This window comes from Nomascus leucogenys, chromosome 3, assembly GCF_006542625.1.
Source record: "Nomascus leucogenys isolate Asia chromosome 3, Asia_NLE_v1, whole genome shotgun sequence".
NCBI lineage: Eukaryota > Metazoa > Chordata > Mammalia > Primates > Hylobatidae > Nomascus > Nomascus leucogenys.
In genome coordinates, this window is record NC_044383.1 from 23,483,253 (window position 1) to 23,508,231 (window position 24,979).

The following is a 24,979-nucleotide window of genomic DNA, read 5'->3' on the forward strand; positions in this document are numbered from 1 at the left end:
CTGGAAGGCAGAGGTTGCAGTGAACCAAGATCGCGCCACTACACTCCAACCTAGGCGACAAAGCGAGACTCTGTCTCAAAAAAAAAAAAGAAAAAGAAAAGAGTAGATACATAATGGTATGCATGGTATAATTTTATATGGATTAAAAAGATATTCAGGTAGATCACACACACACACACACACACACACACTCTGTCTCTCTCTCTCATCGACATTTTTTTGAAAAATAAATTCCCCTCTGGGGAGTGGGGCTGAGGGATTAGGGTGGGAAAAACATTTTGTCACATGCCCTTTTATATTATTTCATCTTTTTACCATATGCATTTTTTAGCAAAATTACCTTTTTAAAGTACATTAAAGCAGAGAAAGGAAATTCCGTGGAGCTCTGGGAGATAACTCTGGTGATGAAGATAAAGAAAGGGTTTATCAATGGTAATTTGACACTGTATATCTAATGTACATGACACATTATATCTAGTTCCCTAGAAAAGCCCTCTCAATGCTTTTCATGTCGCGATATGTGTATTAGTTCTCACTAATAGGGTATGCATAAATAAGACAAAGCTTGCATAGCAGACTGGAGTAAACAGGAGGAGATTGAGGGGCAGATGCACAGGGCTTGGTAAAAAAATATTCCATTTTCTTTATATTATGTACTTAGGAAAAGATAGAGTATTATTGGAGATATTAACTATGATTTTCTATTAAAGTTCCAAATAAAAATCTATTTAAAAATCTTCTAATTTCAATATTTAACAGCAAATTCGTTGGCAAGCTTTGCTCCAGCATAACTGTAAAAGTCGAAGTTTAACTGTATTCCTCCAGAGTTTAAAGGGATAGTAAAATGTAACCAATATTTTTTGAAATGAAACAGAACAGAAAATAGCGTTTTCTGTGTTGTAAGAGAAATTTATTTCAGAGATGTAAAGTGGTTCATGTGTGTCATGATTGGGTCATGATACAAAATATACTGAAAAAAGTTTGAAAGCCACTTTTACCCAAGGCTACACAACTAATAGCTGTACACTGAGTAGCCAATGTTTAAGGTCCACGAAAACACTTGTGGCAGGAGGTTGGCCTAATTTCAACTTGAAAATGCTGATGAGATGATTTATATAGCTAGTTCTACTACTCAGATATTAAAAAGTAAATTTCAAAATTCCTGACAGACACAACTTCTTAAAGTAAAGCTTTAGTTTTCATGTCACTTATAAGAATGACTGAGTTAACATCCAAACATTTTTCTCTCAATTCTAGTATATTCCCTTTAGCATTGCTGGAATAGTCATGTGTCTTCACAAAGAAAATTAGCGTACTCAAAGCTAGAAAAGATCTTAGAGGAGGCTAACCCAAATTCCTAATTGTATAGGTAAAGAAACTAATGTCCAAAGAGGTAAAACAGTCTCTTGATTCCCAGGCTAGTGCTTTTTGCTATGATACCACACCTGTGCTTTATTCTTACATCCTTATGAAGTTAGAAGACAGCTAAATCCAATTACTACCAAGTAAAAAGGAGGAAGCTGAAGCAAGGAGATGCTAAGCCAAGTCTTAGTTCAAAAAGGATGACACAATGTCACCCCTGCAAGCTTTACAGAAATTAGCCATTTTCAACATTCAGCTTTGATTTCAACAGAGGCAGTTGTTCAATTTGCTTGCACCAAATGAGTGTCTACCCAAAGTGTACACGTGACCACACACCAGAGAGTATCGATAACACAAAGCACAGCCTCTCTCTCTCCACATGCCCACTTCAGTCAGTGAATAATTAAACACTCCAAAGGCATTTAAAACTCAGGTACAAAGAGAAAGTGTGTGAGGGGGAAAAAAGATCAGACAGAACCCAGTTGCAAAAAAAAAAAAAAAAAAATTGCTGAACATGGACCTCAATGAACAACAATAATTCTCCTATAGTTCAACTCACCATTCACGTCACAAACTCTAGAAAGAACACAGAGGCACGGAACTGATGAGGCATGGAACAGAACTTTGGGCTGCAGCCTGCCCCAACTCTTCTGACAAATACCCAACAGCAACAGGACAAAGCATCATTATGACAGAAATAAAAGGCTCTTTAGATGCTGCCTTTTTTTTAATTCAATGAACCCACTCTTACACACAAAGTTCATGTCACGATGTCTCGAAATACAGTATTGCCAGATTATGCTATTAATGGGTCCAATAAATTCAGTACAAAACACTACTTCAAGCATTTTCAAGTTAAATAACCAGCATATTTGGGGGAATACTATTTGCCTTCATTTGAACAGTCAGTGTCATCCCCAAAATCGTTAAAAATAACAATTCAGTAAACTGTTTAAGAAACGGAAAGAAAAAAAAAGCAGACAAGTGAACTAAAAGAAAAAAAACTTAGTTGAGTGATAAAGCCAGAGGCTCCTCCCAAAGAAGAATATTGCAATGTTACTAGCAGCTGGCACAAAGCTTAACCATCTATCTTATCTGTGTTTCCCCTTAAGCTGTGAGCAATCAGTATTACAATAGACAATCCATTACTTACAAAAAAATTGAAGGGCTGTACATTTCTTAAGCTGGTTTTTGTATGGCAATTCTGTTGCAATACTGCCCTAAAAATGAACTTTGTTTTAAAGAGCAAGATATCCACACTCAATGTGGTTAGAGCAAGGGTGGAGCTCACTCTGGGGGAAACAACACACCCAGGCAGACTTCAGTGAGAGCAAACTGCACGTTAATATTGCCACACATTTTTCAGAGCCTCAGAGTCACAATTAATTGATTAGTCCTCCTAAAAAAGTGGGGGAGAGTTCACGTTTGTAGATCAGCTTTCCTGCCTTGAAGTAAAATGTATTCTCATTTCTTGTTTGTGAAGAAAGTAAAGATAAAACGCAAGACAGATCACACAGTTCAACCAACACAATGTTAGATGGAAGTGGAGTACTATAAAGGAAGTCCAACCATGCCAACTTCTAAGTTTAGCAACAGCAGCTTTTACATATCTCAAGGTGTCAGAAGCATTGCTCATTCTAAAACATTACTTCAGCCTGTTTCCAGAGGTCCTGAACATGAACACAAATTACCTCTTTCTCTCCTCACCAGTGCTCTAGTTCTCCTAGCAATGCACAAACAATAAAAACATTTTATTATCAACTAGCAATAGTTCCTTTCAAAATAAGATGTCATTTATGGAGTTGCTTTGGTAGAATATTGAAATGTACATGTAAAAAAAGAAAATTATTACACATACCATACTTTTAAAAATTTTATACTCACCCACTTTTTCAATAATTTTGTAGGAATTTTATTTTAAAAAGTTTTCCACAGTATGTGTAAATACTGTACAAATATCTTTAATAGGATCTAAAATAATTTATCAGTTATTGAAACTATTATCGAACATCTGATAATTATTCAAAGTGATTTTAACCAATACTATTTTCTGTATATGCATATTCAGAAACACAACCAAGAGTTATTTTTAATTGAATTCCTATAATCATAAAATTAAAGTTTGAGTAAAATAAGCATATAAAAAACTATATAATTGTTTACAAAGAATTTAAAATGAACAATGGAAAAGGATTTGAGAGAACACCAGGAAAATATTATTTTTAATGATGCATGTTGTCACGTTACTCTAACCAAGAGCTACTCTCTCACATTGGAACAATAAATCAGTTTGGAGTATTGAACATTTCAATATTTTGAGAGATGGCCTAGAACATCCTCTCTCAGGACCTTAGTGAGGGTCTGTTGATTGATCTTGCCTTTGTTGGATTATGAGGTCACTTCTGCCACATGATAAATTAACCATTCCAACATACTCTTCTCATAGTCTACCAGCCTGATTTATTTTTTCAACCATCTATGTAATTATGATTATCTACTATCTCTTCCTCATCTCCCCCTCAAACTAACAATTCAAAGTTACCAGTTGGTTATTATAGTAGAAGAATCCTGTCTTGATACTTTTTGGATTTGCACTGGCAGAATGTGTTTTCAAGTCAAACTTCACTTTCACAGCTGCAAAGGAAATGACAAGGAAGAAAAACACAGCCAATATATATCAGCAATTAATTCCATCCACAACTGCCCAGCTGTTTGTGCATGGAAGAATCAATCTGTTTCCTTTTGGGGCTTTCACCACTGAAAATTGATACTGCACATTCAGAGACACAAGCTGTTTGTAACATGTCAGGAATGTGCGCAAGATCACATAGAGTTGAAGAGACAAAATGAAATCCAGATCTAGTTTTCTTGGGACTTGCCAGTATTATTTCATAGCTTTAAAACAAAACAAAACAAAACAAAAAAACAAAAAACCATAAAAACACCGTAATCACAGAGAGAGCAAAATACATGAAAAAATATTCTCCCTTCTGAATATCACCCTTCCAATAAAGAGAAAATCTGCCAATGATACCAGATTTAGTATCAAGAATAGACACTGATTTATTGGCATAGACAAGGTGTGACATTCTTAGGAATCCGCATGCCCTCAGTATGTTAAATCCAGCCAATACTCCGGACTACACAGCTACTTGCCCAATGTGTAGTTAGTCCCTTTAAAAAATCCTTATAAATGTGAAAGTTGTTGGGAACCAATGCTTTCACCACAGTCATGCAGAAAAGCAAGTTTTTCTTGGTTAGTCTTGATATTATTTGGCACTCACATACATGCCTGTTTCAGGGATTCATGTAAATTTACAGATCCAATCTTCTAGGGTAACTTTCAAGCAATGAAATTTCTCCTTCCCTCCCCCCTCCTCAGTTTTGTGGATTTTAAATAAAAATACTCTACTGAGTGCCAGAGGCTTAACAACTAAAGTATGGGCTTGTGTGCAACTCATGAAGCATGCTATCCCCCTTCTCTCCCTGTCCTCCAACTCCAATTTTATTTCAAATATTTGTTTCATTTAAATTTTGTAAAATGTCATTTTGTCATATTGTATTTTCAGCACATAAAATGACTTGCGATTAGTTATTGTTATGAAAGTTAGTGAAAAAAGATAGCATTTTTAAAACAAAATAATTGAAAACATCTTTTAGCTTTGTTTAAGATAAAAAAAAAAAAAAGGAAATGAGGTAGCCCCATGACTGAATTCATTGTCCTAAGGGCCTTCACCTTCCCCTTTTGCCCTCCAATCAACGTCAGCTGCACAAGAGTTCACGCACTCCTGATGCCTGTACATTCTCAAATACAACACAGACAGGACATTCACTCTGGGCACCACTAGGGTCTAGGGCTTGATCAATGAAGAGAAGACAAACTGTCTACTCCAAATAGGGGAGTGAATGAAACATTCCATAAGCTTCCAAATGGAGATGTTTTCAAGTGCCAGAAATCAAACCAGCACAATGAGAAACTGTCTCTAACTAAAGTGCTATGAATCCTGAAGTCACGAAGTTTGATTTGTTAAGGAACTACTAGGCATCTCAAACATGTGGTAGACGAAAAGCACAAAACCAAAAAAAAGGGCTTTTTCTTTTGAACAAACATCATCTGGTCAAGGATATATCGGGTTGGCAGAGGAGAGGAGAGAAGTTTAATCTTTGGCTGATGGTGACACCAACTTCTAGAAATGTGGTATAACTATTAGTGACTTAAAACAGCCACAGAGATGAGCTTTGCTTGGCAAGCTTCAGCTCTGTGGGACATTCAGTCTAGCTTGAAATGTCTATGGAAAGTAACCTCTCCACCTACTACAAGACTGGCTAAGGAAAAAAAAGTCCTGTCTAAACTGTTTAAATCAGGTTAAATTCATGTCAGTCTGGGGGTGGGAAGCTGGCTGCTTCCATGGGTTCCTCTACTCAGTTGGGAGCACCTTTGTATTCCAACAGATAGCAGAGCTTAGAGCTTAGCCCACTGAAATCATCTGTAAGTGCTGAATGGTAATAGGCATTTAGTTATAATAAAAACAAAACAACTAAGAATGAACACTCTCCAAAAAAGAAAGCAAAATGACAGAAAAATAGGGGGCAAGGAGATGATCAGAGTAAAATGCATGAAATATTAAAAAGATTAAAAGCCAACTGTGCAAACTTGTGTGTTCTCACAGATCTAAATGCTGCTAAGCAGTTAAAGTGCCACTGGAATAATTCAGACTGCTGTGCAGTGCACTTTACATACTTATTCCATGTACTTCCATGGCAACCCTATCGGTAGTACTGTTATGATGCCTCCTTTACAGATAAGAAAACTAGGGCTGGGCGCGGTGGCTCAAGCCTGTAATCCCAGCACTTTGGGAGGCTGAGGTGGGCGGATCACGAGGTCAGGAGATCAAGATCATCCCTGCTAAAATGGTGAAATCCTGTCTCTATTAAAAATACAAAAAATTAGCTGGGTGTGGTGGTGGGTGCCTGCAGTCCCAGCTACTCGGGAGGCTGAGGCAGGAGAATGGTATGAATCTGGGAGGTGGAGCTTGAGTGAGCCACTGCACTCCAGCCTGGGTGACAGAGCTAGACTCAGTCTCAAAAAAAATAATAAAAAAAGAAAACTAAAACTCAGAGGTTAAGCAAATAAGGTCATACAACTAGTGGCAATAGAGATAAGTCGAACAGTGATTTTTTCATCGCTGGTAATTTTCACAATAGGCCAATTTTACACATACTATGGAGGTTCTAGGTTGAAGAAAACTCAGTTGTGGGATTCAGCTGAGGGAGTAAAACTCAAGGGGAGAAAAAAAGGCCTGGACAAAAGGTAAACCAAAGCCAAGGTGTAAGAGTTGTGTGAGTTCTATGTAGGAGGAAGCTTCATGAAACAGTCTGCCATCCTATAGTTAAAATTCAGAGATGTCCCTTGAACTGTAGAAGGGCTCAAGAGTAGCTCTTACTCTCACAGCTTTTGTTCCCCCAGTTAACTGTTCTCACAAGTGATAATACCACATAGATAACTCCTTGATAAAAATGCTGACCATGGTGTTCATGCTTCAGAAGATAGTGAGAGCCTATCCAAGTTGGTGAAATCCAACTGCTGTCTGCAGGCATTTCTGACTATATTCTATAATTTCCTATTTGAGGGATGCCCTGGTTTAGCCTCTCCTGCAAAGACGGATTTGTGAAGAAAAGCCTCCTACAGGCCTCCACCCGGTAAAGCCTCAAGTCCCACAACCCTCTGGCTTACTTCCAACATAGCACTCCTTACACTGTTCCCTGGGTATACCTCTCACACATACAGTGTGCAACTTGAGGGCAGGGCCCCTCAGGACCTAGACCAGGGGTTGAAAAAGGAGTTTAAAAAATATTATACATGGTGGCCAGGCGCGGTGGCTCACGCCTGTAATCCCAGCACTTTGGGAGGCTGAGGTGGGTGGATCACAAGATCAGGAGATCGAGATCATCCTGGCTAACATGATGAATACAAAATACAAAATACTACTAAATACAAAAAAATCAGCTGGGCGTGGTGGCAGGCGCCTGTAGTCCTAGCTACTCGGGAGGCTGAGGCAGGAGAATGGTGTGAACCCAAGAAGCGGAGCTTGCAGTGAGCTGAGATCGCGCCACTGAGCTCCAGCCTGGGTGACAGAGCGAGACTTCGTCTAAAAATAAATAAATAAACAAAATTATACATGGTAAATGAATAATGTCCCTTGCCTATTTAATATGTAATAGATGGTTATTTGTTAAAACAGGTAATCCAGGATTTAAAAAGGAAGAATTATAGAAAAGGCAAGGTTGGGGATAAGTGAAATATGGTTAACGTTCAAAATAGGCTTTTTCTGGATAAAAAAATGTAAACAACATAACCTACAATGATTGATAAGTTCAGCTTATTAAAGCTGAGGTTGAAATTCAGTTAAGTCATTAGGTCTAAAGATCAGGCATGATCCCCATTTAAGACAAAAATTAACCAAACTAGTGAGGTTGTATTATATCTTCAAGGTTGCCAAACTAGAGGTAGAAAGACATAATACGGCTTTGACTCTATTGATGGCATAATACTTCTGAAATCTATGCATTTTATTAACACCTTGTGAAGACACAGAGTACATGAAAAAGAAAAAAGCACAGAATAAAAAGTGAAGAATAAATCTATTTGTGCCATTAAAAAATCTGCAATCATGAATAATTTCTGTTTTGGGAAAAGTTCTAAAACGGAATAGAAAACAAGTAAAAACAAAATGAAATATAGCCACAATATACGAAATATTCATGACACATGCAACTTGTTTTTACGTTCTAAATCTTTGAGGTATAACTTTTATTTTTAACTGTGGTAAGAATACATGAGATCTACCCTCTTAAATTTAAGTATACATTACTGTTGATTATAGGTACAATGTTCTATAGCAAACCTAAAGAACCTTTTTATTTTGTTGGACTGAAATCCTCTCCCCTGCAATTTGTTAAAAAAGTTACTTTTGCTTTGAGCTGTTCCATCTAAGGATATGGGGCTCTGTAGGCATCTTTAAATTGCTTTTTCCCACTATGAGACATCTCTTTACTTGGAAAAATATGTTTTATGTTTCAAATACTTTATTCAGTAAAAGCCATTCCCCCAGTGTTTTTTAATCTTGGGAAATTTAAGTATTTATCAATGATGTTTCTAAAAATTATCCTCCTAAAACAAATTCAAGCACTTAGCTTCAAACACTGCTGTCGGATAGGTAGGAGGCAAAGCTGGCTCCCCACCCCCCCCAAAAAAAACAACAAAAAACTAAAAACAAACAAAAAAAACCACATGAAGTGTTTGTAGGCCTAGTAACAATCTCAGCTTCTCTGAGATCTAGCTCTAGAACTTGGGCTGCCTGTATATGACAAGAGCCACATCCCAGCCTCTAAAATTAATGCTTTAAGAGTCCTCAGATATGATAAGTAAGCTTTTTCCAAGACAGAGCGAGAGACAAGTTTGGATATCCGCACCCCTACCCCCCAATCTTTATCTTTCAACCCCTGCATAACTCTGCCTGCCTTAAAGTATCTTAATGTGTTTTTCCACTCAATGGTTGATAGATTTGCTATATACTCAGTAACATGATAGAAGGTGTAACAAAAACCAAAACAAAACTGGTCTGTAAATGTATCTCTTCTGTACATTTTAGAGGGATTGCAGTTTACAGAATCATACATACTGCTCCCAAACATAACTGAAGTGTAGATTATCAATTTATTTTCTGCAACCTACAGCTGTACTGATCACATAACCTACTTTGATCTTAGATTTTTTAAATTTATATTTAAATTCTGAGTTGGTAAATCAATTCACCATATATTTCTTTTCTACTTTTTTCTTAAATACATTTATTCTACTAACTATTCATTCCCCAACTATTACATGCTACAATTGAACAGGTAGCATGGTAGAAAATGTAGAAATGAATAGACATTGTCTCTGACCCTAAAATACTAGCAATTTAGTGGGTTGGGGCAGGGAGGAGGGAGAGACAATTGTAGCACACTCTGTTATTATGTTTTAATAGATATACTACAGATTCAGAGAAAGGAGCCTATTTGAAAGGTTACAGGGCAAGTTATCCTGGAGCTTGGTCTAAAAGGAATGAGTATATATATGTATGGAATGAAGAGAAGAAAGATTAAAAAAAGACAATATATGTTTTAATAAACTTTTAATACATGGCTTTACTTTAAATAAAAGTATCACAGATTACAACTAATACAAAAGGGAAATCAAAATTGCCACTGGGTAACAGTTTACTGTGGTTTGTATAATTTAAGCTACAGGAAGCCTACAATCTATTAGCGAACCACACAGTTTTGTGTCATGTGCTTTTGCTTTCACTCTAATCTGACTTGCATGCTAGGAAAAGAAACTCAAAAGCCATTTATATTCTTTTTTAAACAATGCTTGTTCTTACACTGCATTAACCAATGACTTAGAAATAATTAAGACCAATTATCTTAAAAGCCAATCAAATTGTAATCTGACACCACATCACCATGAGAAGAGGCTAAGAATGTTCTAGGTTAATACTAAGGTCAGTAAACAAATTTCATGGTCAACGTGGCACTATAGTATATTATACCCTATGGGCTCAAATCCTTAAAGGCATTAAGCATAAGCAAGGTAGATTTAATGAGAGAGGGTGGGAAGGGAAAAAAAAAAACACAACTAAAAAGCATTATGTTTTGTAAGGCACTTAAGTTCTAAGGTTCACTGGCCCAGAAAGCTGTTGATATATGAGAAAGGTTACTTTTGTGGATTGAAAAATGGGCTAAGGTGATTAAATATACATTTAAAGCTGAATGGGATGATATGTTAAATTGCTGAGACTGGGTCACTCATTTGATCAACTTATTATTGATGAGAAAATGCCACAGGATTAATGTTTAAGATGCTTCCACATTGAAGTACAAATAAATAACAAATCTTCCATTTTTATGAAGAAGAATATGCAGATCATTTGCAGCATATACAATCATGACAATCTGAGAGGAAAAATCCTTTAAAACGGAAAAATTAAGGTAGGATTATTTATGTAAATTATTTAAAGATTCCTTGCCAGGTTCTCTTAAATAGTAATCGCACCTGCATTTAACCATGTTATATTGAGATACAGGCAATTTTTTTTTTTTTTAAGACAGGGTCCCACTCTGTTGCCCAGGCTGGGTGCAGTGGCATGATCATGGCTCATGGCAGCCACAACCTCCCCAGGCTCAAATAATCCTCCCAGCTCAGCCTCCTAAGTAGCTGGGACCACAGACTCACATGACGACGCCCAGCTAATTTTTCTATTTTTTGCAGAGACGAGGTCTCACCATGTTGCCCAGGCTGATCTCAAACTACTGTGCTCAAGCGATCCAGCTCCCTCAGCCTCCCAAAGTGCTGGGATTACAGGAACGAGCCACCATGCCCAGCCACTAGCCAACTTTTTAGGAGCATATACTTTATACAAAGCAAGGGCTATAAGTACTTTATACTAATTAATTCACACCTACAAATCTAAACTTCTACAAAAAAGAAAAAATCCTTTTGCCTTTCAAAACGTTCACTTCAGGAGTTTAATCCTGGAGTAGGAAATCCTCAATGAATTCTTTGGACAGTGTGTATGTACAGCTGTCCCTGGGTATCCATCAGGGATTAGTTCCAGGACCTCCCATGGCCACCAAAATCCAGGATGCTCAAGTCTCTGATATAAAATGAAGTGGTATCTGCATAAAACTTTGTACTTCCTCCTGTATACTTTAATCTCTAGATTACTTACGATGCCTAATACAATGTAAATGCTATGTAAGTAGTTATTCTGTATTTTTATTCTAATATTTTCAATCTGCGGTTGGTTCAATCTGAGAATGTGAAACCCTCAGAAGTGGAAGGCCAACTGTAACTTCCTCAGAAGATTCAGAGAAAAGGGGTGGGGGGGGTGGAAAAGCTCATGACAATTGCTTCTGAACCTCTGAGAAGGAAAGTGACAGGAGTAGTACAAAAACTGGGTGGAAGGGGGAAAAGGACGAGCTAAGAAAGCAGATGAAGAGACAATATAGGGAGCCAAGGGTGACATGAGATAAGGCGATCAAGTAACTGTGGCAGCCAAAGAGGCTGGGCCACACCCATAGAGAGCTATGTGGCTTATTTCAAGGGGGTGGAACACTGAGCAAGTGAACAATTTTGGTTTTGTTTAACTGAAAGGTTGCACAATCCTGTAAATGGGGGAAGGAAAGGGGGTGTTTTTCCAGTATAGAGAAAGTTAGGATAAATAGCTATCACTTTAAAAAATATTAAACAAAGAGAAGTAATAACTAAATCATAGGAATATGAAAAAAACAAAGCAAATCAAAGCAAAAATAATCTGGCATTGTTGGTATTTTAGAAAAGCAATGTATACCTTATACATGAAAATGAAAAACTGAGAACCTTCAGGAAAGAAATATAAACTCTATGTAAACCCCGAACATTACTTATTGACTGTCATGATGAAGCTTTTTATCTTGTGGACCATGCCATCCTTCAAACTACAAGATCCCCATAAAGTACACTGACACGAATTCTGGGGTATGTGGATCAGTGTAAGGTTCTTCCTCAGTCCAACTTTAAATCTGGCAGCTTATAGAAATAATTCTCAATGACTGGATTCTTAAAACTTAATCCAAGATAAGCAATACTGTGACTCCTGTGGGATATTTCCAAGTTATTAATCTGAAACAGTTCCCAGCCTCTTTAAACTCATTCCTGCTGGTCCAATATAATAAATGATATGATGCTTTAAATAAAAAGGGGAGGCAGAGGGAAGAAAGAAGGCCCAAGTTAGCACCTCTGAAGTTGCTTTAAAGTTTAAAAAAACTGCAAATGAGAAGTAATAACATAATATACATTTATTATATTTTTCAATCATGTGGCTAAAAACTACAGAAAAAATTTTAGAAAGGCTTTCTTCCAGATGCAAATTACTTTATTTGATCTCATGTTTAACAGTTAGTGCCTTTACTACACTCTAGGAAATGCAAGTTGAAAAAATATTTCAGGTTTTTTGTAGATGATTTATTAATCAAATCTATCTGATTTTTCTAAGCATTAATATCTTCCTACAGGGATTTTTTTAAAAGCCACTATACATTTAACAAGCGTTTGCTTTCACCATAATACAAAAGTCAAGGTGTGCTTGCTAAACCAGAAACCAATCAGTGCACCTAGACCCGTGTTCTTAACACAGTCAGAACACAGCAACCAAGTGTAGCTTTAACATTTTGGCTTACCAGTTTGTAAACAAAAATTTGTAGCTAGAGTGCAAAAGAGGGATCTAAATATACAAACCTCTCTCAACATCATGTCATTATATAGATCACACCATTAGTAAGAAACGCTCATGGAAAAGCTCTTATTTTAGAATTTCCAAAAAATTCTAGACAATTATATCTCAAAGAAATATAAGCTGCTTAACATTTACAGAAGAATTTCAGAGTCATAGTCAACAACTAGAAACCAGGTTTTCTTCAAGTCACAAATTGTGGGGCTAGGCTTATCGAAGCCTGTAACAGACTTCTATAAGATGGGGAGTTGTTACAGAGAACCCCACACACACAAAAAAAATGTTGAAGGGTTCATTCTTAGTTAAAAGGTTGACCAAAAAGAAAGAAAAAAAAAATATATCCCTTAACGGAGAGAATTAAAAACCCAAATCAAGGTCCGGGCACAGTGGCTCACACCTGTAATCCCAGCACTTTCGAAGGCCAAGGAGGGTGGATCACGAGGTCAGGAGATCGAGACCATCCTGGCTAACACAGTGAAATCCTGTCTCTACTAAAAATACAAAAATTAGCCAGGCATGGTGGCACGCACCTGTAGTCCCAGCTACTCAGGAGGCTGAGGCAGGAGAACTGCTTGAACCTCGGAGGCAGAGGTTGCAGTGAGCCAAGATCGTGCCATTGCCCTCCAGCCTGGGCGACAGCGAGAGACTCCGTCTCAAAAACAAACAAAACAAACACTCAAATCAAAAAGCCTTCTCTGTCTTTTCCAGAACACTGAATGGAAAAAGTCTCCCTTGCTAATCTGTAACAAGAGGCCCACACTCACAAAGATTTGAGATTTGGGTTTATACACCAGCATGGTCCAGAAAACCCCAAGTCAAGAGAGAAACATGAAGTGGTCTTCATGTTTCAACACCCTTAAATTAAGATAAGTGTTCAAAACCCTTAAAGATAAAATTAGAAGCATGAGAAAGGAAGATTTTATAAAGACCAGCAGATTTTAAGGACTACTGAATAATCGAAAAAACTTAATGGAGTAACAGTATATGAGACCCAAGAGAGTAAACTAAAATACAGACTTGAAAAAACTAGCCAGAATGAAGCACAGAGAGACAAAGAAACGAAATATACAGAAGAGAGGCTAAAAGAGGTCGGGCGTCGTGGCTCACGCCTGTAATCCCAGTACTTTGGGAGGCTGAGGCAGGTGGATCATTTAAGGCCAGGAGTTCGAGACCAGCCTGGCCAAAATGGTGAAACCTCATCTCTACTAAAAATACAAAAATTAGCCGGGCATGGTGGCACACACCTGTAATCCTAGCTACTCAGGAGGCTGAGGCAAGAGGATCACTTGAACCTGGGAGGCGAAGGGTGCAGTGAGCCAAGATCGAGCCACTGCACTCCAGCCTGAGCAACAGAATGAGATTCTTTCTCAAAAAAAAAAAAAGGGGGGGGGTGGAGAGAGAGAGGCTAAGAAAAAACAAGACAGAGAGAGAGACAGACAGAGACAGACACACACTAAGGGACTTTAGTAAAGTCCAACATACCAAAGTTCCTGAAGAGGAAATAGATCAGGGGAGATATTCAAGGAAATCATGGCTAGAGACTTTCTGCAGAGTGGTCCAGGGACAGATTGCCTACAAAGAACTGACAAATAAATCTACAACAGACTTCAAAAGAAAACTAAATAAAAACAATGAGACAAAGAAATATATTCAAATTGCTGGGAGAAGATGTCAGTCTAGGAATTGTATATCTAACAAAACTATCTTTGGAGAATAAGACTAAAATAAAACACTGTCTCACTAAAAAGTTCTATGAACTTACTAAAGGAACTTTTAAAGGACAAATTCCAGGAAGAAAGAAATTAAAACTGGAAGGGCAGGCTGGGATGGAAGAAACAACAGTGAGTGAAGAAATTTTTAAGTTTTTTTTCTTTTCTGAAACAGGGTCTCGCTCTGTCGCCTAGACAAGATCTCAGCTCACTGCAACCTCTTGCTTCCCAGGTTCAAGCGATCCACCCATTTCAGCCTCCTGCGTAGCTAGGACTACAGGTGCATGCCACCACCCCTGGCTAATTTTTGTATTTTTTGTAGAGATAAGGTTTTGCCATGTTGCCCAGACTGGGAAACATGTAGTTTTAAAAATACTATATAAAACAATAGCAATAACAAATGCAGGTGTTTAAAAACAAGGTGAACTAATATCCTGGTTAATAATAGCATATAAAATAAGAATAGAAAATAAGAGTGTTTTAAGATCCTGTATTGTTCAGAAAAAGGGAAGAGACAGCTATTAACTTTGGATTTTAAGAATGGATGTTAACATTTTAAGGGTATCTGATAAAAGATAATCCAGAATATATCTTTTTAAACCATTGATATCAATAATAAGAAAAATAACCCAATTTTTCTATTAGTAAAAGACGTGAACAGCACTTTGCAAAAGAACATCCAAAAAACCAGTAAGTACATTAAGAAGTGCCCATCATCATTAGTTATAAGGGAAATAAAAATTAAAGCCACAGTGAGATACCACTATCTACCTACCAGTATGGCTAAAATGAAAACAGAAACAAAAAACTGTTAATATCAAGCACTGGCAAGGATGTGGAACATCTGGAACTCAAAGTTGGTGTGTCAATTAGTACAAATACTTCCGGAAACTGGCCTTATCTGCAAAAGTTGGAGACACACATGCCTGTAAGCCAGCCACTCCTCTCCCAGAAATACACTCAAAAGAGCTGCATGGACATGAACACCAAAAACCATACAACAAGGATGTTCATGGCAGAATTATTTTTAATAGATGCAAACTGGAAACAATCTGAATGACCATCATCTAAATGAATTATTTTATGTTCATAAAATGGAATACAGTACATACAATAAAGAGAATGAATTATTGTTACATTTAACAACAAAGACAAATCCCGCAGGGAAAAAAATGCTGGGCCAAAGAAGCGGGAGACAAAAGAGTAGATACTGAATGATTCCATGTATACAAAATCCTGCAACAGGCAACGCTACTCTATGGTATTCAAAACTAAATTTTGAATTTAGAATATGGTATGTTCAAAACTAAATTATGTCAGGATTATGGCTACCTTGCAGACAGAGGGGAAATGCCTGAGAACCCAGAGCAGGGTGTTGCTAGCCTAGCATTCTAGTTCTTGACTTAGGTAGGTCACACACGGTGTTCACTTTATATATATATATAGAATATATATATAATGAATATATATATACATATTCATCAAGCTGTACTGTTATGATTTCTGTACTTTTCTATATATATATATGTTAAACTTGCATTTAAAAGTTTATCCGAAAAAATTAAGTGATTTAAAAGAAAGAAAAGCCCCCCCTCTTTCTATAGCAAGAACTTCTAACTTGATGCCATTTTTTCTGTTGGTTAGCTTAGCTCTCTGGAGACACTGTTAAATCCTCTTTCTCACAAAACCAAAGCATTTTCGTATCCACTTTCTTATAAGAAGTAATCTAAGTTCTCTTATATGAGCTCTATATATACTCCTATACAAAATATAAATGATCCATGTAATAACTACTTAGCATGGAGGCATAATAAATAAAGAAATTCAAGAAAATTTAGGTCTCAAATCAGTATACTAGTTACTCCGCTTCTCCACCTCAACAATATAATGGATTTAAATATACAGTGCAGCATAAATTATCAATGTTCAATCACTGTGGCCAACAGCAGTGTTACAGTATTAATGCACTCTGTTGTCTGAATTCAACAGCTTCTCCCATCTTCAGCTCCTGATGCCATTTTTCAGTGGTAAGAAACATTAACAACACATTCACAAAACACAATCTAAATCAGGCCTTCTAGTCGTTAAAAAAAAATGAAGATATTGTTCAAAACTAAATTATGTAAAATGAGAACAAAAACCTACATGTAACCACTAACCCACAACAAATAATTAAGAATCATTTTTTCCCTTAATCACAATCTTTCTGCTGGGCAGAGATAATCAGAACAGATCCTGAAATATCTGTTCAAGACTAACACATTTCAGGGTTACACAATCTTGCCCTATCCAATCTTGTCCTAAGAGAATTTTCTGAATTCTCAGTGTAATAGAAATTTTATATCCATATTATGCTACTTTTGACTAATACTGTTTTATCTCATAGTTTAAGAATCTGATAGAGAGTGTGATATGGAAACATATCTGCTGGTAGAATGCTACTTTCTGATATGTTACTGAAGAGCAAAGGCTGGGAGGAAGATTCCTAGAAAAAACTAATTTTGTCTTCTTCACTAACTTATTAAAATTGGTTACCATTTTGAAAATTTTGGGGGCACATTTCATACTTTCAAATATATACAGGTAGGTTTGTATTATTTTTATTTAATTTTTGAGACAGGGTCTTGCTCTGTTGCCCAGGCGAGAGTGCAGTGGTGAGATCACAGCTCACTGCAGCCCTGACCTCCTGGGCTCAAGCAATCCTCCCACCTCAGCCACCTAAGTAGCTGGGACCACAGGTACACACCCTCACGCCAGCTTTTTTTTTTTTGAGACGGAGTTTCACTCTTGCTGCTTAGGCTGCAGTGCAGTGGCATGATCTCGGCTCACCGCAACCTCCGCCTTCCGGGTTCAAGCCATTCTCCTGCCTCAGCCTCCCAGGTATCTGGGATTACAGGCATGTGCCACCACGCCCAGCTAACTCTGTATTATTATTATTTTTTTTTTTTTTTAGTAGAGACAGGGTGTCTCCATGTTCGTCAGGCTGCTCTTGAACTCCCGACCTCAGGTGATCCGCCCGCCTCGGCCTCCCAAAGTGCTGGGATTACAGGCATGAGCCACTGCACCTGGCCTCGATTTTTTATTTTTTGTAAAGATGGGGTATCCTCCTGTTGCCCAGGCTAGCCTCGAACTCCTGGGCTCAAGGGATCCTCCTGCCCTGGAACCCCAAAGTGTTGGGATTATAGGTGTGAGCCACAGTGTCTGGCCTGGCCAATTTGCATTCTTAACAGTGAAAATCTAGTAGTCAGCAGAACTAGGTTCTAGTTCCAGTTCTAGCTCTGATTTTAACTCACACAATGATTTTGGTTAAGTTACTCAGTCTTTCTAGGCCTCACTTTGCTCAAGTGAAAATGAGAGGACTGAATTAGATGCCCTTGAAGATTTCAAACAATTCTAATATCCTATAATGGATCTAGTGTAGAATGTATCGCAGACTAGAAATTTACAAGGATGATTATGGTACCCAGATAAAGATAATACAGCAATAAAAAAGAAAAGCAAATAGTTAACCCTTAATTAGCCAGTCCAATTTGTTAAGTTAGGTCTCTGTCCAAATGGATATTCCTTCCTCTACAAGCACCTGGATTTCATCTATTTCAGCACTTACGTGCACTGCAGAAGTGTTTATGAAATACAGTACCTATTTGCTTTATACCTTGCAAAAGTACTTCTTGAAGATGCTATCATTCTGCTTTCCCAAAGGAAAGCTGACTCCAGTCAATCCTCTCTCATTTAGACTTTCAACATCAATTAGCATTAAGGGGACACACACAGAAACCACCACCCCACCCAAAAAAAGACTGACAACCCTTTTCCAGGCTGCACTACACCAATAAAACTGTCATTGAGTAAGTCAATCCCATAAGCCCCTCTCTACTACATACACTGTCAGGAAGCCATCAGCATTACCTGTATCTACTTTGGCTGTCATTTATGGCTCTGCTGGATGAGCCTCACCATCTGGAATACCATGGCTTCATCTTTCTAAATTAAACAGCTCAGCTGGCTTACCTCTTTCTCATCTTTCATATTATATAGTGGTGGGTCTTTCAGAGTAATAGGCACTAATACAATGAGAGGGACAACATAGTCGTAGCACAAAGCTCAAGGCTCAGTGAATGTCACATACGGTCGAAAGGACCGTATAGGTCATCTAGTCCAATTCTTTCTTTTCACTTGTGAGAATTCAGAGGTGCCCAATGTCACTATCTAAGGTCATACAGAATGTGCATATCCTAACTTCAGGCTAGTACTCTTTCTACTCTATAAAATTTAAAGTTGCCTCTCAGGAAAGAACGCTTAAATTGGAAGCCACCTCCTATAGAACACGGTAATTGTCATTCCTCTATATCAACAATGAAATATCCACTTCAAATGAGATGAGATACTGAAAAACTTCAAGTTCTGTCTGTCCAAATGTCAAAAAATGAATTTGTGCTAATAGACACAATCTACTAGCATATTAGGCTCAGACAGAGTGCAAAATACCAAGGAAGGAAGTAGTTTAATATTGTTCCAGCAGCAAAGATTTTTAGGATAGTGAGATGAAAGAAATGTCCCGAAGTTGTCCTCAAGCTTTGAGAGAGAATAAAATGGTGGAATGGTTAGAACACAGAGCAAGCATTTGATTCTCTATAAAGAAATTATGTGATTTGCAAAGAAATAAGACAACTGCTTCAATTATAGCACTAGGCTAAAATATCCAAGTGCTTTTGGGATTTTCTTGTAAAAATTTATTCGGGGGGCTGGGTTTCCTTGTCATTTAGTTTTTGCAGCACACACACCCCATATTTAATCCACTATCTGCCTACAACCTAGTATTTAGCTATTATTCACATTCTCATGTGGGCATATACCCAACTTCTTACTCCATCAAACACTGGAATAAATGGTAATATATTAGGAAATTAGAAAAACGAAATGAACAGGAGGGAAAGCAAATACATTTTCACACAAAGTACAGGATACAGCTGTGATCTGTCAGGCTTACAAGACTGTCTCCTTAGCTAACAGCAAAGCTACAGGACTATCTTCTCAGCTGAACAGGAAGTCGCAGTCTAAAAAATATAAATGTTCCCAAGCCTCAACTCTATTCCCTTCACTTCACATTTCTAGCACACATTCACCCTTTGACCAGGCCTGTGTAATACACCCATTCAAGTAGCCTTGACGAGGTGTCAGCAAGTCTATGGATGACAAGTACTTTGAGAGTCCACAGAATAACCTTTAATCATGATGTCCCTAAATAAAAAGCCATGTGGGACTAATGTGTTTGGTTGTACTCTTCAGAATAAACAGGTTGTAGCAAGTAAGACAAAACCAACTTTGGCCTTTAAGAAAGTCATACTTGTATGAATGATCTTTACTTTTTTTTATTTTTTTTGAGACAGAGTCTCGCTTTGTCACCCAGGCTGGAATGCAGTGGCACCATCTTGGCTCATTGCAACCTCGGCCTCCTGGGTTCAAGCGATCCTTCTGCCTCAGCCTCCCGAGTAGCTGGGACTACAGGCGCAAGCCACTACAGCCAGCTAATTTTTGTATTTTTGGTAGAGACGGGGTGTCTCTATATGGTGATAGTGGCCAGGCTGTTCTCGAACTCCTGATCTTGTGATCCACCCGCCTTGGCCTCCCAAAGTGCTGGGATTACAGGCGTGAGCCACCACATCCGGCCTATTTTTTATTTATGAGACAGAGTCTTGCTCACTTTGTCACCCAGGCTGGAGTATAGTGGCGTGCACTCAGCTCACTGCAACCTCCGCCTCCCGGGTTCAAGCAATTCTCCTGCCTCAGCCTCCCGAGTAGCTGGGATTACAGGCATGCGCCACCACGCCCAGCTAATTTTTGTATTTTTAGTTTAGACAGGACTTCACCATTTTGGCCAGACAGTCCTCAAACTCCTGACTTCAAGTGATTCAACTGCCTCAGCCTCCCAAAGTGCTGGGATCACAGGCATGAGCCACAGCATCCAGCCTGTATGGGTGATCTTTAGTTTTCCAGTTCTGAAAGTGTTTCCATGGTACCAAAATATAACTAAAAAAAATAGAATTTCCTTTATCTTTCATAGGATCCTATGTCAGCTAACAGACAAGGCACCTAACCCAGGCCCAAGGCAATGGAGGTGAAAAGAGAGCACTTCACAATGGATCTAATGTAATTTTTAAGTTATTTATAAATTAAATGTCCCTTATAAACTATAATTTTAAAAGATGAGAGTCTAGGAAAGAAGGAAGACAGTGTTGTAGGCACTGGGAAAAATTTTGCAACCAATGATAATTTAACAGTAATATGGCAGATCCTTCCTACAGTTCCACTTTAGAATGGACTTGTGATACTGAAAAGAATCATGAGCTAGATACTTAGATGCTGATTAGAGGTGCCCAGGTACATCAGCAGATCATATTCCAAATGGTAGTTCAACATACATGAAAGGCTCAATACAAAGGAAATAGTGATATCCTCAAATGGTGTGTTTAGAAAAGAGAGGAGGTGGTGAGCATTTTTTCCCCAAGAAAATGCTACAGAATTATTTTCAAATTAATACTCCTTTCAATGTCTTGATTTCCCAGCTTACGCTTTACATCAGAGGAGAGCACAGCACTGTTGCCACAGTCCTCACAAAGTACTATCACCATGGGTATGATACACACAGAATGGAGCTAACTCTCAAACAGGAAGTCACCATCTTGTCAATCAGATGGTACACATTAGAAATGAAAAGATCAGCAATATGTGTAGAAAGCAATAAAGAACATGTAGAATCGAGAGAAGGAATTCTGAGATCTTGCCCTTTTTCACAGGCGGCTCCACAATTTATGAACAGCTGGGAAATTTCCTGTTCACAGGAAAAGGATGACTTCTTAGTTCACATTAAAGTGGAAATGACAAAAACTGACTGCATCACACAGAAAAAAGGTGTTTCCTGAAAAAAGGAGAGACAGAGTGCTGCCTTTATTTGCAAAAGAAATCGCCCTCCTCAAAAAATAGACCACAAAAACCCAAAGTACAAAGGAAAAGCAAAATAACATGCATATGGCAAGCCAAAAAAAAAAAAAAAATCTTCAGGAGATAAAGGAGAAAATAACTAAATCAAAAATATTTCATGGTAAGAGTTAGCTTCAGTGGGAAAATCATTTTGTCCCTGTGGGTTATTTTAAATGCAAATATGCATAAGGGAAATGATAGCATATTTCTACTTGATATTCATGCAAAGATTTTTATCTGTAATTTTTAAAAATGATTATCTAGCATCAGCTTTTCTACATACATACACAGAAGAATCCATACTTCATCACTAACTTATCATTAGCTCCTATAGATTATTTCAAAGAATCAATGCTTGGTTTATTCTTTAAATTATAGTGATTCTTAAAAAGTACATTCTTTCATTGCAACAAAAAATATTTGCTGGGTGCCTACTGTTTACCATTTTACATGCTGGGGTCTCAGCGGAGAACAAGCTCCCTGCCTTCCTGGAGTTTTGCCTAGTTTTGTTTTATTGACTAGAGCAGTGGTTTTCAAACTTCACTGTCAATTAGAATCAGATGAAGAGCTTTAAAAAAATCCCAGTACCCAGACTGCACCGACACCATTTAAATCAAAATCTCAGCAGTGATACCCAGACATCAATAATTGTGAAGCACCAAGTGACTCCAAAGAACAATAATGTTTGAATACCAGTAGATCTAAAGCATTAGTTCCTAGCTAGGAGCGGTAGCTTAGCCCATAATCCCAGCGCTTTGGGAGGCCCAGGCAGGAGGACTGATTGAGGCCAGAAGTTTGAAAGCATTAGTCCTCAACTTTGGGTCTTTGAAAAAACACCTCTTGGTCAGTAAAACTGTTTTCCTGCATCTTTAAGGAAGACGAATTTTCCAGAACTACTAGGAAAAATTACTGGCAACTATTTTTGGATAAGTAACAATATAATACATTCAATGCAGAGAAGAGTTAGTTGTCACATAATACCCAATTAGAAAAATGCAGAGTGGGGTACAGAAAGGGTTGATATGGGGAGAATTGGGGGTATGAAAAAATGCACTGGGTCACTAACCCCAGCCCATCTCTTATCCACAAAGGCATCAAAATATTTTGCAACCTAAGGAACTCTTGAAAAATAATTGGAAACTGTTAAGAACCTAGAGTTTCCCTATATCACTGACCACAGGAATCCAAAGAACTTTCAAATAAAGACATGGGTCTAGAAAGAACCAAAACTAACCTAATTATAATCCCATCTTCCCATTAGTATAGCCACTGCCCAAATAGTCCCTGTGATAGCTAAAGAAGACCAGTAAAAAGGAAGAGTTTTTCCTTTGCTCCAGGTGCATGGTAAGGGTACTTTTGAGGAAGGTGAGATAAAAAGGAACTTCAAGTTTTACTCGGTATAGAGATCTTAGAATTTAAATTTGTGACAATTGTTTCAAATTCAATACTTTAAGGAATCTATTCAGTGTTGACTAGTTGACTAGAAAAATCTGATTTGTCCATTTCCCATTTCCTTCTATTAACTCTTAGAGCAAATTAATACTCTAAACCACAAAATTATTTTCACTTTCTACTCCAAGTCCTGTAATTATTTTGCAAAAAATTCCATTTATTTCCCAAGCATAAGGAAAGGTATTTTCTACTTCTAAAAATTAATGCCTACTACTGTTTGTGATAAGGAGAAAAAACCCTTACTTCGGCTGTGCTGTCATCTTCAAAGCAGTTTTAATTCCCAATATAAAATGGGGTTGACACTAATTCTCTTGATCTTCGCTAGTTTTCAATTGCACTTTCCTGCTTTTGTAAATATTATGTTTATGCCTAAAATTAATCATTTATCAGTTGATTAGAAAACATATCAATGTAAGAACAGAATGTCTGCAAATGCAAAATGAAAGTAACTCTAGTATGCAATTTATTATTGAAACTAAAGATTATATACATTTGAGCATCATCAGAACCTACTGTGAATTATGTTAGTTTGAGGATTAAGGCTTTCCCTAAACCCAAGAGCCAAGGAAGGGTAGCAGTGATGCAGCTAGTTATCTCATTAACACTGGAATTGTGATGTGATTTCAGATGTCTTTGCTGACTTATAAAAATCTGCTTGCAATACAACAGTCTTCAGGTCACAAACTCATACATATGCTACTAAAGGGATTATATAGTCTGCATATTTAGCTAGGCCAAGAGATTTCATAGTGGTTAGCATGAATTTATGTTTCATTTGACCATTACTGTCTTATTCCATTGAGAAAATTTGTATAATGAGCTTTATGTCATTTAATAAACTATGCGAAGAAAGTCTTGATTAGAAGGAGCTGTGTAATCTCTTTCTATCAGCATAGTGTCTTCAAGTTTATAATGCACTTTTACATCCTTCATTTCATTTTATGCTCAAAACAACTTTTAAAAACCATAGCTCCAATACATAGACTAAGATCCGTCTTGTGGCTTAGAGAAGTTAAGGGATTTACTCAAGGACACAGAGTTACTAAGTTGCTGAGTTAGGACAGGAATCAAAGTCTCTGATGCCTGCCTCTTTGTTGTTAGACAATTGAGCTGCCATAGTTACTCACTTATACTTTATCCATTTTTGTTTTAATCTGGGCTTTTCTTAGAAAAAAAATCAAGAAAAAATAAGATATTAATATTGTAAATATTCATTAAAGGCTGAATCCGAGATAATACCATCGCCAAATAACTTATGCTGTGAAACTTCAGCAACCCATATTTTTTTTTATCAACTGCCAAATACGGAACACCAAACTCAGTACTTGTCCCAAAACATGTTTATTTCTCAGCAAATTAACGTTCAAGAAGTACCACATGTAATATTTCTGAAATTAAGGGTAATAGCGACAAGCAGCTGAGTGGCTTATGTAAACAGACTGGTTTACCACTATTTTCTATGGTCATGCAATACCATAATTCAGAACACCCTGGCAAGAAGTTCAACAGTTCAATAAAATATTTTGACTACACCTGCCCGTATGTTTTTATCATCATAACTTATTCCTGTTTCTTGTCTGATATTTTTTCCAGACTGACATGTCAATCAAGAAAGACTTCAGTAGCATTAAAACAGCTAATATTATTGGGCACTTACTAGAGGTAAACACTTTACATGAATTTCATTTAATGAGAAAACTGCTGGGTGCGGTGGCTCATGCTTGTAATCCCAGCACTTTGGGAGGTGGAGGCAGGCGGATCACGAGGTCAGGAGTTCAAAACCAGCCTAGCCAACATGGAGAAACCCTGTCTCTACTAAAGATACGAAAAATTTGCCAGGCATGGAGGCCGGGCACAGTGGCTCACGCCTGTAATCCCAGCACTTTGGGAGACCGAGGCAGGCAGATCACGAGGTCAGGAGATCGAGACCATCCTGGCTAACACGGTGAAACCCCATCTCTACTAAAAATACAAAAAAATTAGCCGGGCATGGTGGCAGACACCTGTAGTCCCAGCTACTTGGGAGGCTGAGGCAGGAGAATGGCATGAACCCAGGGATGTGGAGCTTGCAGTGAGCGGAGATCATGCCACTGCACTGCAGCCTGGGTGACAGAGCGAGACTCCGTCTGAAAAAAAAAAAAAAAAAGAAATGTTGCCAGG

General features: G+C 37.7%; 1 protein-coding gene across 7 annotated transcripts in view; it reads right to left on the minus strand.

Moving 5' to 3' along the window:
- Window positions 1–24,979, minus strand: part of ADD3 (adducin 3) — a 174,116-nt gene that overhangs the window by 57,571 nt on the left and 91,566 nt on the right. Inside the window, exon 1 of one of the 7 annotated variants that reach the window (XM_030807290.1) lies at window positions 341–395. The exons of the other annotated variants lie outside the window; for them this stretch is intronic. The gene's annotated coding sequence lies outside the window, so the exon portion shown is untranslated. Of the gene's footprint in view, window positions 1–340; window positions 396–24,979 lie in introns of those variants that run through there. 7 annotated transcript variants of the gene reach the window in all.